The sequence below is a fragment of the Oryctolagus cuniculus genome, chromosome 19 (assembly GCF_964237555.1).
Source record: "Oryctolagus cuniculus chromosome 19, mOryCun1.1, whole genome shotgun sequence".
In the NCBI taxonomy this organism is placed as follows: Eukaryota; Metazoa; Chordata; class Mammalia; order Lagomorpha; family Leporidae; genus Oryctolagus; species Oryctolagus cuniculus.
In genome coordinates, this window is record NC_091450.1 from 66291311 (window position 1) to 66307214 (window position 15904).

Below are 15904 nucleotides of genomic sequence, written 5' to 3' on the forward strand. Positions count from 1 at the left end.
GTGGTGCTGCTTTAAGCATCCCTGTAGAAGTTTTGGTGTGGACCTCTTCTTCTCTTTACAGTAACTCTCAACTCTCCAGAGTGCATAGGACACCTCATTCTACAGAAAGCAAAACTGGTGCCAAGATGGTTGGACAGAAATTCTGAACACAGCCGTTAGATGCCTGAGCCCAGCCTTCTCCATTTCATGTTAGAAGAGTTGAAATAACTGCTTCCACCAAAGCTGGGGGTGTCTGTGCCCTCATGCAGGAAGTGTAAAAGTGAATGATTAATTTCCAGTTGTGAATTTCTAGCCCCCTTCTCAATCTTTCTTTTCTCTTTGCCTTTTTCCCCTTTCATAGTTTTCACTTCTTTTTTTTCTTTCCCAAGTAATTGGTTCCCCAGTCCTATTATCTGGACGGAGTCCACTATCACTCATTTACATTTTCGTGCCGAATGGAATATTGTGTCAACTTGCTGTTTGCATTTGAGAGTTTCCCAAGAGAGGAAAGTCGCTCCCCCAAAAGCCCAAAGCAGAGGGTGGTACTTGAGGCAGTGGACAGAGGAGGGGATTTCCTGGAAAAGCTTATTTTCTGGTCCTGTCCCAAGATCTCCTTGGATGGAGCCTTCTGGGAAACCCACATCCTGGGGTTGGGGGTGTGAGTATCCCACCTGCAGCCGAGTCCCCTCCAGCTGGGCCACGCGTACAGTTGCTCCGGCAACAACCCACCCAGTCAGCTGGATTGGGGGCAGCCCCCTCCCTAAGCGCGCTCTAGCTGGGCGGCGGGGGCGCAGGCGGGGCCGCGACGTCAGACCCCAGCTTCCACACGCCTCCTGGACCAGCGCAATTCCAAGCCGCACCTCCCTCTGTGGGCGGCCAGCACAGTCCACCAATCAGAGAGGCCGACACATCGTCCGGCCGAGCGTCTGTCAGCCAATCGCGGCACGCGTGTGATCCCCCAGCTGCCCTGGAGGCTGGCGGCCGGCGCTGAGGCGGCGGCGGCGGGAGTCGCTGCTGAGGCGGCCGCGGGCGCGGGTGGCGGCTTCGCTGCTCCGCGGGGCCGGGCCGGGCTGGCAGCGGCTGGCGCTTGGTGGTGGTGGGGGGGCTCCCAGGGACGGGCGGAATGGCCCTCACCTAGAACCGTGGGAGAAGCAGCGGAACCCAGGATGCTGGCGAGGCGGCGCGGCGGCTCCTCACCCATCCCAGGTAAGGCGGACAGCGCGCTCGGAGCGTCATCCCAGCCACGCTGCCCTCTCACCGCCGCCCACCCGCCTCCCCTCCCTGACCGGCTGCGTTCTGGCATCCCTCGGCCGCACGTCGCCTCCCTGCCCGCTCGTCTCCCCGGCAGTTGTCCAACCCCGTCCCCCCCACCCCACCCCAAGCTCGGCGACCCCGGTTCTGGCCCGTTCGGCCCCGGGTCCCACACCCCTTCCCCCATGGCCAGCGTTTCCCCCGATCGGGCTTGGCCGTCGCCCGCCTTGCCCCGGCCGTGGTCGACCTCCCTTCGCTCTCCCCTCTCCGCCTTCCCCTTCCTTTTCGCGGCGCTGATAGCGCGTCCCAGCCCCGCGGTCCTTCGGGGCTTCTTCCCAGGATGAGACCCCCGTCCCGCTGGCATCGATGTTTGCCCTCACCTCTCTCTGGGCTTCCCTTCGCCAAGCTCATCCGCCACCCCAAGCCTTCAAATCTGCATTTCAGCCATCTGCTCCCGGGGGGGGGGGGTGTCTTTGGGTTTTGTGCTTTCTCTCCCCAGACTCTTTCCTTTCCCAACTCGCCCCCTCTCCCCTCACTTTGCATCGGCCGCCTTCGCTAATTCTTGTTCCTTTCCTTTCCAGTTCGTCTCCTGAATGTCACAATCTATATAGCTTTAACATCTTAATTAGTCCTTAAATAAGCAGCACCTATAGGATCTGAAGTGCCTTGCCCACAGACTGGCACACAGTAGGCCAGGCACGTGATGGGTGCTCACACATGTTAGGCTTTTTCCTTCTTCTCCCAGGCCTTTTGTACCCAGACGGTGGTAGCGAGAAGTCCAGTATCAGAAGAGTGATGCAGGAGTCGGTAGAAGGGATTTAATTGTCAATTACTTACTGCTTAGATTGAGAAGAAGCGGAACTCAGCTCTCTCTGTGTCCTGTGTTGTTTTATGTTAATTGCCTTTCAGAGGATTTGTAGGCCACTGTTCTGCGAACTTTGCAATTTAATTACCACCTCCCCCCCCCCCCCCAATCTACAGTATTTACCCAGCCTTTCTTTTAGGGAAGAATGCGCCTTAACCTCCTAGCTGAAGTAACATTGTGTGTAAGCACTGTTGCATGTTTTTAATCTATTAGTTGGATAGTCCAGGAAGCTGCAGTAAATTTTGATCTTTTAAGAGCCGGGAAGAATCACGTTTGGATTTCTTGGAATCAGATGCTGAAGAGACCAGATATGCTTAGGAGTCAAAGTCCTGACAAGTTCTCTGAGTGTAGGAAGAATTATCCACCCTTTCTGGTTCCAGCACTCTTTCTATCAAAGGAAATAACTGTAGTCATTTTTTTAAAAGAGAATAAATCTGACTCTTTTTGAATGATAAAAGCATTGTTCTGGCCCTGTGCTCTTCTTGCCACATTTGCTCTGTTGGTCTCAAGCCTGGATGAATCCGTCAGGGAAGGCTGGGGAAAATCGTGTCACTGAGCTGCTGGGAGCTGTTCTGAACTTCCGTGTTCCAATTTGGTCTGCGCTGCCCAGAGAGCCGTGGAAACCTCCATGGCTGCTTATATGTGTATATCTTTGCCATTCTTCTCTGATCCTTTGTCCTCCTCTTCCCTTCTTTCTGCTGATTTTGCCTCAACTCTGAGTTCCTAAGGATCTGCCATTTTTGTCTGCCTGGACCTATCTGATTTCTTACCTCTTTCTCCCCCCCACCCCCCTTAATCTGAGAGAAAGAAAGTCTGCCTTTCTCAGGTTCCTTTGACCATTCTCATACATGTTTACATGCTTAGGTTTCCGCCATTCAAAACAAAACAAAAATCCTTCCCTGAAGCTTCCTTTTTTTTTTCCTTCTCAGATTGATGTGGCATTCCTTAGGGTTTCATTTTTGTCCTTTTCCCTGTTCTCTCTCTGATTTCCTGTGATTTTTTTTTTAATTAAAGATTTATTTATTTGACAGGAAGAGTGACAGAGAGAGCAAGAGAGAGTCAGTGAGAAGTCTTCCATCTGCTGGTTCACTCCCCAAATGGCTGCAACAGCCAGGGCTGGTCCAGGCAAAAGCAGGAGCTCCAAACTCCATCCTGGTCTCCCACGTGCATGGCAGGAGCCCAAGTATGTTGGCCATCTTCCACTGCTTTGCTTGGCCATTAGCAGGATCTGGGGCATGAGAAGCCAGGGCTAGAACCAGTGCCTCAGTGTGAGATGCCAGCATCCCAAGTGGTGGCTTAACCCACTGTGCTACAATACTGGCCCCAGTGTGATTATTCCTCTCATGGATCAAATAGCACTTCTATATGGCTTTCAAAGATGTGCATTCTATCTCCGTTTCTCTTGAACTTTAGGTCCCGATTTTCATCTGTACTGGATAGCTATACATGGATACCTGGTACTTCAAAAGCGGCCATCTTTACCTTCATCTTCCCTCTACCTATAGCCGATGCAAGTGCATAGACATATGTTCTACCTATTTTAAGATTTTTATCCTAGAAACTTTAGAATTGTTCTCTTTCCTTCTCACTCCCATTAAGTCTATTATAGATCTATTGTTGCTACCTTAAATCATTTTCTTTCCTCATTGCCAGAAGATTGGTTTAGAACTTGGTTATTTATTTATTTATTTTTTTCTGAAAATATTCAGAACCACCTCATGGGATTCCTTGCCTCTGAGACCTGTACTCTGGTCCAGTTCTTCACACCATTGCTGGGATTGGTTCCATTTCTAAAATATCAACCTGATCATGTCATTTGTTTCCTTAAAACATTCTGTCAGCCGGCGCCGCGGCTCACTAGGCTAATCCTCCGCCTAGCGGCGCCGGCACACCGGGTTCTAGTCCCGGTCGGGGCGCCGGATTCTGTCCCGGTTGCCCCTCTTCCAGGCCGGCCCTCTGCTGTGGCCAGGGAGTGCAGTGGAGGATGGCCCAGGTGCTTGGGCCCTGCACCCCAGGGGAGACCAGGAAAAGCACCTGGCTCCTGGCTCCTGCCATCAGATCAGCGCGGTGCGCCGGCCGCAGCGCGCCGGCCGTGGCGGCCATTGGAGGGTGAACCAACGGCAAAAGGAAGACCTTTCTCTCTGTCTCTCTCTCTCTCACTGTCCACTCTGCCTATCAAAAAAAAAAAAAAAAAAAAAAAAAACATTCTGTCAACTCCCAAACAGTGTGATGACCTGGCTTACCACACCTTCTGTAGCATGGACTCGACCTCATCCTGGGCCTTCGTGATCCAGACTAGAAAGTAGTTAAGAAAATAGAAGGGTACATCAGGAAGTTTGTAAGAAAATAGATTTAATTAAAAAAATTTTAGATTTTTTTTTTTTAATTTATTTGAGAGTCAGAATTTTGGAGAGAGAGAGGAAGAGACAGAGAGAGGGAGATCGTCCACCTGCTGGTTCACTCCCCAAATAGCCACAACAAACAGGGCTGGGCCAGGCTGATACCAGGAGCCACGAGCTTCTTCTGTGTCTGCCACATGGGTGCAAAAACCAAAGTACTTGGGCCGTTAACAGGGAGCTGGATTGGAAGTGGAGCAGCTGTTGGTGTCAAAGGTGGTGGTTTTACCTGCTGTGTCACACACTGTGCCCTTCATGAACTTTTTTTTTTTTTTTTTTTTTTTGACAGGCAGAGTGGACAGTGAGAGAGAGAGACAGAGAGAAAGGTCTTCCTTTGCCGTTGGTTCACCCTCCAATGGCCGCCGCGGCCGGCGCGCTGCGGCCGGCGCACCGCGCTGATCCGATGGCAGGAGCCAGGAGCCAGGTGCTTTTCCTGGTCTCCCCTGGGGTGCAGGGCCCAAGCACCTGGGCCATCCTCCACTGCACTCCCTGGCCACAGCAGAGGGCTGGCCTGGAAGAGGGGCAACCGGGACAGAATCCGGCGCCCCGACCGGGACTAGAACCCGGTGTGCCGGCGCCGCTAGGCGGAGGATTAGCCTAGTGAGCCGCGGCGCCGGCCACCTTCATGAACTTTTTGAAGACCTTTCAGATATATAATTTTAAAACTTTTTTGATCCAAAATAAACTTTTAATTCCATGAACTTTTTTTTTTAAGTTTATCTGCTCCCATTCACTTGAAAGGCAGAGGGGCAGAGGGAGAGAGAGGATAGAGAGATCTTCCATCTGCTGGTTCGTGCCCCAAAATGGCTACAACAGCCAGGGCTGGGCCAGGCCAAAGATAGAAGCCAGGAACTTCATCTGGATCTCCTGTGTGGGAGGCAGGAATCTAAGTACTTGGGCCATTCCTAGGATGCATGAGAAGTGGAGTGTCCAGGACTCGAACTGGCATTCCCGTAGTCATCCCAAGCACACGATCAGCCTGGTGCACTACATCCCTACCACTGCGTGAACTTTGTAAAGCACCATTGTAGACCATTCACTACTGTGTGATCAAGACTGTGATATGGACCCTGTGACAGAGATAACTACAGGGTGCCCTAGGAATCCTCTCCTGGGAGGGGTGGGGAAAGGTTTTAGTCCACTGTTTTTGACTACTCTGCCCACCTCAGTTTGGATTAGGTGGCTTATATTTGCATACTTCCATCTCTGTTTTCACACTATTTATGATGATCTGCTTTCTTGTTTTCTCACTAATTAGTGCACTTTTTTTTTAAAGATTTATTTATTTATTTCAGAGGCAGAGTTACAGAGAGAGGGAGAGACAGAAAGAAAGATCTTCCATCCGATGGTTCACTCCCCAAATGGCTGAGCTGATCCGAAGCCAGGAGCCAGGGGCTTCTTCCTGGTCTCCCATGTGGGTGCAGGGGCCCAAGCACTTGGGGCATCTTCTGCTGCTTTCGCAGGCCACTAGCAGGGAGCTGGGTAGGAAGAGGAGCAGCCAGGACTTGAAGCAGCGCCCATATGGGATGCTGACGCTGCAGGTGGAGGCTTAGCCTACTATGCCACAGCGCCAGGCCCTAATTAGTGTACTCTTTAAGGAAAGGGACTGTGTCATATCTTATTGTGTCTCCAGTTTAGAGCAGAGTGCAGGACACATGGTAGGTGCTTAGTAAACTAATTAAGTTATCAGAAGAATTGAATCTAGACAGGGGAAGGTAAGGAGAAACAGGCATTTTGGGGAAGAGGGAATAACATGTAGAGAGTTACATGATATCTCAGTGCATTTGGATAAGAACTGGTAATTTGGAAAAGCTGAAAAAGCATGATGAGAGGTGGCTGTTTCCAGACACCTCTTCAACGCAGGAAGATCTTGCAAGTCTGATTTGTTCCCATCTCAGGCTTTGTGTTTTGCTGCATGCATTGCTTTTGGCTGCAGCCATATAAAATCCGTATACATTATGTTACCCAATCTTGCCTAGATGCCTTTTTCTGTGTTTTTCTTTCTCCATGGAATACCCTTTACCCTCTTAGCCACTTACAGATTATGCATGCTTCCGGTATTCCTGCAGTAAGGCCTTCCCCCATTTCCTACCAGTTATCTTTCTGTTGATCTCTATTGCCAAAATACCTCTTAATGGTTGCGTTTACTTGTTTATATAGCTTTCTCTACTTTCTCTCTTCTGTGGGTAGGGCTTTGAAACCAGGATTTTTTTTTGGTAAGTTTTTAAATTTTTTTTTAATCAACACAAAATATATATACATTTATGGGGTACAGTATTTTTTTCTTTGTATTTTTAAAATTAAGGATAACTGTGCATAATAATTAATTCTTCTTCCCCCCCTTTTTTTTCACTTTATGTGAATAAAGTTGGACATCTTTTCCAAATGATTGTTATTTAAAGCCCTTGCTTATTTTTCTGCTGAACTATGTCTTTTTTTACTTTTTTTTGTTGGACTGTTTATTTAGTGGAACATTAAGCATTTGACTATAATGTAAATTAGTAATATGTTATCTCATAAAATGCATGCAGTTTTACGTGCTGCAGCTTTTCAATATATTTTGAATTCATGAAGTGTGATACTTGTGGTTTTATTCATTTTCTTTTTTTTTTAAATTTTTTTAACTTTTATTTAATGAATATAAATTTCCAAAGTACAGCTTATGGATTACAATGGCTTCCCCCCCATAACTTCCCTCCCACCCACAACCCTCCCCTTTCCCACTCCCTCTCCCCTTCAATTCACATCAAGATTCATTTTCGATTCTCTTTATATACAGAAGATCAGTTTAGCATACATTAAGTAAAGATTTCAACAGTTTGCTCCCACACAGAAACATAAAGTGAAAAATACTGTTTGAGTACTAGTTATAGCATTAAATATCAATGTACAACACACTAAGGAGAGAGATCCTACATGAGGAGTAAGTGCACAGTGACTCCTGTTGTTGACTTAACAAATTGACACTCTTGTTTATGGCATCAGTAATCACCCTAGGCTCTTGTCATGAGCTGCCAAGGCTATGGAAGCCCCCTGAGTTCACTGACTCTGATCATTTTTAGACAAGGCCATGGTCAAAAGTGAAAGTTCTCTCACTTGTGGAGATCTTCCATTTAGGTGTGTGTTGTTGTGGTGTGTTTTTTTTTTTTTTTTTTTGCCAGAGTGCCTTTGCTTTCCATGCCTGAAATACTCTCATGGGCTTTTCAGCTGGATCCGCATGCCTTAAGGGCTGATTCTGAGTCCAGAGTGCTGTTTAGGACATCTGCCATTCTATGGGTCTGCTGTGTATCTCACTTCCCATGTTGGATCGTTCTCTCCCTTTTTTATTCTATCAGCTAGTATTTTCAGACACTATTCTTGTTTATGTGATCCCTTTGGTTCTTAGTCCTATCATTATGATCAGTTGTGAACAGAAATTGATCACTGGGACTAGTGAGATGGCATTGGTACATGCCACCTTGATGGGATTGAATTGGAATCCCCTGGTATGTTTCTAACTCTACCATTTGAGGTAAGTCAGCTTGAGCATGTCCCAAATTGCACATCACTTCCCTCTCTTATTCCCACTCTTATATATATTTTTTTTTTTTTGACAGGCAGAGTAGACAGTGAGAGAGAGAGACAGAGAGAAAGGTCTTCTTTGCTGTTGGTTCACCCTCCAGTGGCCGCTGTGGCCGGTGCGCTGCAGCTGGTGCACCATGCTGATCCAATGGCGGGAGCCAGGTACTTATCCTGGTCTTCCATGGGGTGCAGGGCCCAAGTAGTTGGGCCATCCTCCACTGCACTCCCGGGCCACAGCAGAGAGCTGGCCTGGAAGAGGGGCAGCCGGGACAGAATCTGGCGCCCTGACCGGGACTAGAACCTGGTGTGCCGGCACCACAAGGCGGAGGATTAGCCTAGTGAGCCGTGGTGCCGGCCTCCCATTCTTATATTTAACAGTGATCACTTTACAGTTGTTTCAACACTTAAGAATAATTGTGTATTGATTACAGTAGTCAACCAAAAGTATTAAGTAGAACAAACAAAAAAAATACTAAGAGGGATAACATATTAAGTTGTTCATCAACAGTCAGGGCAAGGGCTGATCAAGTCACCGTTTCTCATAGTGTTCATTTCACTTTAACAGGTTTCCTTTTTGGTGCTCAGTTAGTTGTCATCTATCAGGGAGAACATATGGTATTTGTCCCTTTGGGATTGGCTTATTTCACTCAGCATAATGTTTTCCAAATTCCTAACAGGGATCACTTTTCAGTTAAAATTTAAACACCTAAGAATAATTGTGTGTCAATTACAGAGTTCAACCAATGGTACTAGAACAAAAAAAAATACTAAAATGGATAAAGTATTACATTGTACATCAACCATCAGGACAAGAGCTGATCAAGTCACTGTTTCTCATAGTGTCCATTTCACTTCAACAAGTTTCCCCTTTGGTGCTCAGTTAGTTGTTGCCGATCAGGGAGAACATATGATATTTGTCCCTTTGGGACTGGCTTAATTCACTCAGCATGATGTTTTCCAAATTCCTCCATCTTGTTGCAAATGACCGGGTTTCGTTGTTTTTGACTGCTGTATAGTATTCTATAGAGTACATGTCCCATAATTTCTTTATCCAGTCTACTGTTGATGGGCATTTGGGTTGGTTCCAGGTCTTAGCTATTGTGAATTGAGCTGCAATAAACATTAAGGTGCAGGCAGCTTTTTTGTTTGCCAATTTAATTTCCTTTGGGTAAATTCCAAGGAGTGGGATGGCTGGGTTGAATGGTAGGGTTATCTTCAGGTTTCTGAGGAATCTCCAGACTGACTTCCATAGTGGCTTAACCAATTTGCATTCCCACCAACAGTGGGTTAGTGTCCCTTTTCCCCCACATCCTCTCCAGCATCTATTGTTGGTAGATTTCTGCATGTGAGCCATTCTAACCGGGGTGAGGTGAAACCTCATTGTGGTTTTGATTTGCATTTCCCTAATTGCTAGTGATCTTGAACATTTTTTCATGTGCCTGTTGGCCATTTGGATTTCCTCTTTTGAAAATGTCTATTGAGGTCCTTGGCCCATCTCTTAAGTGGGTTGTTTTGATGTTGTGGAGTTTCTTGATTTCTTTGTAGATTCTGGTTATCAACCCTTTATCTGTTGCATAGTTTGCAAATATATTTTCCCATTCTGTTAGTTGCCTCTTAACTTTCCTGACTGTTTCTTTTGCAGTTACAGAAACTTCTCAGTTTGATGCAATCCCAAATGTTAATTTTGGCTTTGACTGCCTGTGCTTCTGGGGTGTTTTCCAAGAAGTCTTTGCCGGTACCTATATCTTGCAGGGTTTTTCCAATGCTCTCTAATAATTTGATGGTGACATATTTAAGTCTTTAATCCATGTTGAGTGAATTTTTGTGTAAGGTGAAAGGTAGGGGTGTTGCTTCATGATTCTGCACGTGGAAATCCAGTTTTCCCAGCACCATTTATTGAATAGACTGTCCTTACTCCAGGGGTTGGTTTTGGATCCTTGATCAAATATGAGTTGGCTGTAGATGTTTGGATTGATTTCTGGTGTTTCAATTCTGTTCCATTGGTCTATCCATCTGTTTCTGTACCAGTACCATGCTGTTTTGATTACAACTGCCCTGTAGTATGTCCTGAAATCTGGTATTGTGATGCCTCCGACTTTGTTTTTGTTGTACAAGATTGCTTTAGCTATTCGAGGTTTCCTGTGTCTCCATATGAATTTCAGCATCATTTTTTCCAGATCTGAGAAGAAGGTCTTTGGTATCTTGATTGGTATTGCATTGAAAGTATAAATTGCTTTTGGGAGAATGGACATTTTGATGATATTGATTCTTCCAATCCATGAGCATGGAAGATTTTTCCATTTCTTGGTATCCTCTTCTATTTCTTTCTTTAAGGTTTTGTAATTTTCATCGTAGAGATTCTTAACGTCCTTGGTTAAGTTTATTCCAAGGTATTTGATTGTTTTTGTAGCTATTGTGAATGGGATTGATCTTAGAAGTTCTTCCTCAGCCATGGCATTGCCTGTGTATACAAAGGCTGTTGATTTTTGTGCATTGATTTTATACCCTGCTACTTTGCCAAACTCTTCTATGAGTTCCAATAGTCTCTTAGTAGAGTTCTTTGGGTTCCCTAGGTAAAGAATCATATCATCTGCAAAGAGGGATAGTTTGAGTTCTTCCTTCCCAATTTGTATCCCTTTAATTTCTTTTTCTTGCCTAATAGCTCTGGCTAAAACTTCCAGAACTATGTTAAATAGCAGTGGTGAGAGTGGGCATCCCTGTCTGGGACCAGATCTCAGTGGAAATGCTTCCAACTTTTCCTCATTCAATAGGATGCTGGCCGTGGGTTTTTCATAAATTGCTTTGATTATATTGAGGAATGTTCCTTCTATACCCAATTTGCTTAGAGTTTTCATCATGAAAGGGTGTTGTATTTTATCAAATGCTTTCTCGGCGTCTATTGAGATAATCATATGGTTTTTCTTCTGCAGTCTGTTAATGTGGTGTATCACATTGATTGATTTGCGCACATTGAACCATCCCTGCATACCAGGGATAAATCCCACTTGGTCTGGATGGATGATCTTTCTGATGTGTTGTTGTATTCTATTGGTGAGAATTTTATTGAGGATTTTTGCATCTATGTTCATCAAGGATATTGGTCTGTAATTTTCTTTCAATGCTGCATCTTTTTCTGGCTTAGCAGTGAATTCATCTGGTCTTGGGCTTTTCTTTGTTGGGAGGGCCTTTATTACTGTTTCAATTTCTGTCTCAGTGATGGGTCTGTTTAGGTTTTCGATGTCTTCCTGGTTCAATTTAGGTAGGTTGCATGTGTCCAGGAATCTATCCATTTCTGATAGGTTTCCCTGTTTGCTGGCATACAAGTCCTTGGATGATTCTTTTTATTTCTGTGGTGTCTGTTGTTACGTTTCCTTTTTCATCTCTGATTTTATTGATTTGGGTCTTTTCTCTTCTTTTTTTAGTTATTTGGGCCAATGGGGTGTCAATTTTGTTTATTTTTTCAAAAAACCAGCTCCTCGTTTGGCTGATTTTTTGTAATTTTTTTTTTTTGGATTCAATCCTGTTGATTTCTTCTCTGATTTTAATTATTTCTCTTCTCCTACTAGATTTGGGTCTGGTTTGTTGCAGATTTTCTAGATCCTTGAGATGAATTGAAAGCTCATCTATTTGGCGCCTTTCCAATTTCTTGATGTAGGCACCTATTGATATAAACTTTCCTCTTAACACTGCTTTTGCTGCGTCCCATAAGTTTTGGTATGTTGTGCTATTATCCTCATTTACTTCCAGAAAATTTTTGATTTCTCTTTTAATTTCTTCTATGACCCATTGTTCATTCAGGAGCGTGTTGTTCAATCTCCATGTGTTTGTGTATGCTCTAGGGATTCCTGAGTTGCTAATTTCCAACTTCATTCCTTATGGTCTGAGAAGCTGCGTGGTATGATTCTAATTCTTTTGAATTTGCTGAGACTTGCTTTATGGCCTAGTATGTGGTCAGTCCTAGAGAAGGTTCCATGTACTGCTGAGAAGAATGTAAAATCTTTAGCTGTAGGATTGAAAGTTCTGTATATATCTGTTAGATCCATTTGGGCTATAGTGTCGTTTAAATCTACTGTCTCCTTGTTGATCTTCTGTACTGTTGATCTGTCTATTTCTGAGAGTGGAGTATTGAAGTCCCCCAGTACTATTGTATTGGGGTCTAAGTCTCCCTTTAAGTCCCTTAACAAATCTTTTAAATAAACTGGTGCTCTGTAGTTAGGTGCATATACATTGATAATCGTTATATCTTCCTGTTGAATTGATCCCTTAATCATTATATAGTGCCCCTCTTTGTCTCTGTTAACAGTTTTTGTGGTAAAGTTTATGTTGTGCGATATTAAGATGGCTATGCCCGCTCTTTTTTCATTTCTGTTGGCATGGTATATCTTTTCCCAGCCTTTCACTTTCAGTTTGTATGCATCTTTGTTGGAAAGATGTGTTTCTTGTAAGCAGCAAATAGATGGGTTTTGTTTCTTAAGCCAATCAGCCAATTGGTGTCTTTTAACTGGACAATTCAGGCCATTAATGTTCAATGTGTCTAATGATAAGTGGTAACTTTGCCCTGCCCTTTGCCAAAGATAAGTTCTAATATATGCTTTGAATTCCCTGTGATCTTTTGCTGTGAGGTTTCCTTCCTTTACCTTCTTTCATATTGATGACCATGTTTCTGTGTTTCTGTGTGCAACACCTCTTTAAGCATCTTTTGCAGGGCTGGGCGAGTGGCGACAAATTCTTTCAATTTTTGTTTGCTGGGAAAGGTCTTTATTTCACCTTCATTCACAAATGAGAGATCATTTTGGTTATGAAGGTGCTGTATTGTGGTTCCATATAAATTTTAGGATTGTTTTTCATTTTCATTTTTGCTAAAAATGCCTCCAGAATTTTGATAGGAATCCCTTTAATCTATAGACATATTTGGATAGTGTGAGCAATTTAACCATATTAATTCATATAATCCATGAGTATGGATACTTTCCATTTATTTTTGTCTGCTTAATATCTCTCAGTATTTTATACCTCTACCTGAGCAATAATTAAATTATACACCTGGATTAAACCATATACAGCAAACAATTAAAAATTTAATTGGTGGGGCTGACGCTGTGGCCTAACAGGTAAAGCCGCCGCCTGCAGTTCCAGCATCATTTATAGGTGCCGTTCGTGTCCCAGATACTCCACTTCCGATCTAGCTCTCTGCTATGGGCTGGGAAAGCAGTGGAAGATGGCCCAAGTCCATGGGCCCCTGTACCCATGTGGGAGACCCAGAGGAAACTCCTGGCTCCTGGCTTCGGATTAGTGCGGCTCCGGCTGTTGCGGCCATCTGGGGAGTGAACCAGCGGATAGAAGACCTCTCTATCTTGGCCTCTCCTTCTTTTTCTGTGTCACTCTGACTTTCAAATGAATAAATCTTTAAAAAAATTTTTAATTGAAGACTTAAAAATGTGATTATAAATGGTAAAACTCCTAGAATAGAACATAGGAGGAAACTTCTTAACATTAGTTTTGGTAGTGTTTTCTTGGGTTTGACATCAAGAGCAAAAGCAGCAAAACCAAAAATAGACAAGCCTGACTACATCAAGGTGAAAAGCTTCCACACAGCAAAGAGAACATCAACAAAGTGAAAGGCAGCCTATGGAATGGGTGAAAATATTTGCATACCTTATGATAAGGGGTTAATATCCAAAATGTACAAGGCTCTCTTAGAATTCAATAGCATAAACAAACAAAAACCAAATAAATCCATTAAAATATGGACAAGGGACTTGAATGGAGATTTTTAATAGGAAGACATAGAGATGGTCATCTGGTATATGAAAAATTGCTCAGTACCATTAATTAGCAGGTAATAGCAGATCAAACCACAGAGATGTCACTTATTAGGGTATATATGGGAAATATAGGGTATATATATATATATATAAATATGGGAAAATGGAAAAAATTGAGATCCTTATACAGTGTTGTTGGGAATGGGAAAATAATATGGAGGTCCCTTAAAAATAAAATTAGAATTAGCATATGATAACAGGCCCGCTTTTGGGTAAATGTTCAAAAGAACTGAAATCAACATCTCAAGGAGGTACTAGCACAGTGACATTCATTTCAACATTATTTATATATGGATTCAACACAAAATGTCCATTGACAGATAAGTGGGTAAAAAATTGTAGTATATATGTGCAATGTAATTACTCAGCCTTACAAGGGAAGGAGATCCTGTTATTTGTGAAAAGATGGCTAGACCTGAACGACATTATGCTAAGTGAAACAATTCAGTCACAAAAGGACAAATACTGTATGATTTCACTTATTTGGGGCATGTAAGCTAGCCAGACTCATACAAGCAGTACTGAAGTGATGGTGGTTGCCAGAAGCTGGCACTAGGTGAAATGGGAAATTCTTTTTCTTTCTTATTTTTTTCCCCTGAATAAACCTTTTGTTTAATGAGTACAGATTTCCTAAGTACAACTTTAGGAATATAATTATTCCTCCCATCATACCTGCCCTCCCACCCCTACTCCCATCCCATCTCCTCCTCCCTCTCCCATTCCCACCCCCATTCCAGGATGGGTTTTGACTCATGTCTGCATCCCCTACTCTAGCAGATAATATGAATGCGTGCTGAAGCCATATGTATTTTGAGCCTCCTGGTGACATTGTGAAGAGTGGATAGAGAGGGGCAAGACTGGACACATGAAGGCAACTAGGGGAGTCATGGCAGGAATCTAGGTGAAGGATGGTGGGGCCAGGAAGACTGAGAGGATGGGACTGACTGAACAGATTGAAAAGCAGAACTTAGGTGTAGGAGGAGAGGGAGAAAGGGAGAAGGAAGAGCCAGAAATTAAAAAAAATATATTGTATTTATTTATTTGAGAAGTAGAGTTACAGACAGTGAGAGGGAGAGACAGAAAGAAAGCTCTTCTTTCCATTGATTCACTTCCCAAATGGCCAAACAGCTGCGCTGATCTGAAGTCAGGAGCCAGGTGCTTCTTCCTGGTCTCTCATGTGGGTGCAGGGGCCCAAGTATTTGGACCATTTTCCAGTGCTTTCCCAGGCCATAGCAGAGAGCTGGATTGGAAGAGGAGCGGCTGGGACTTGAACCGGCACCTATATGGGATGCCGGCGCTGCGGGCAGAGGATTAACCTACTGTGCCAGAGTGCCAGCTCCGAGATGCTTTCTTGATATTTGGCTTGGGTGACTATGCTAATGCTGGTTCTGTTAATCCAGATAGGAAAAGGAACAGGTTTTGCAGAGAAAAGGAGAAATCCAGTGGTACCATCTTGTTGCCCAAGGGAATAAGAGAGCAGCTGAGCATGAAGGTGGAGATTAGATGGAAGGTCTGCACCATCTGAATTCGCCAGAAGTAGGTGAGATTGCTTGCACTAGTGATTTCCAACACAAACACTACTTTAAAACTACCCAGGGAGCTTGTAAAGGGTGGCGGCAGAAGGATCCTGACATCTGCAGATTCTGCTTCATTTGGTCTGGTGCAGGACCAGCCCTTGTTATTTTAAAAATACTTCCCAGGGGATAGATGGTGGCATCTGCATCTAGATATGCATCTAGACCTGGGCTGAGAGCAGGAGAGGAAGTGATAGAACCCTGAGGAGCAATTTAACTCATGCAGGCTAAATATCATCTTTGTTGGTCTGGTTGGTTACTTACATCCCTGCTACTTTGCTCATATACCTATTTAAAGTATTTACTGCATTTTATTGAAGTTATTTCTCATTTCCTGTTGTCTTGAGGTCTAAGACCATGCCTTATTTATCTATTCATCACTACTTTGTGTGGTACTTGATATATTTTAGAAACTTGAATAGTTGTTTGAATGGATCAGTTGGTAAATAATGT

At 44.0% G+C, this 15904-nt stretch overlaps 1 protein-coding gene across 3 annotated transcripts in view; it reads left to right on the forward strand.

Moving 5' to 3' along the window:
- Positions 1-15904, forward strand: part of TPST1 (tyrosylprotein sulfotransferase 1) — a 155652-nt gene that overhangs the window by 5128 nt on the left and 134620 nt on the right. Inside the window, exon 1 of one of the 3 annotated variants that reach the window (XM_008249652.4) lies at positions 971-1185. The exons of 1 other annotated variant lie outside the window; for it this stretch is intronic. The gene's annotated coding sequence lies outside the window, so the exon portion shown is untranslated. Of the gene's footprint in view, positions 1-970; positions 1186-15904 lie in introns of those variants that run through there. One more of the 3 variants, XM_051836341.2, reaches the window with a different exon arrangement.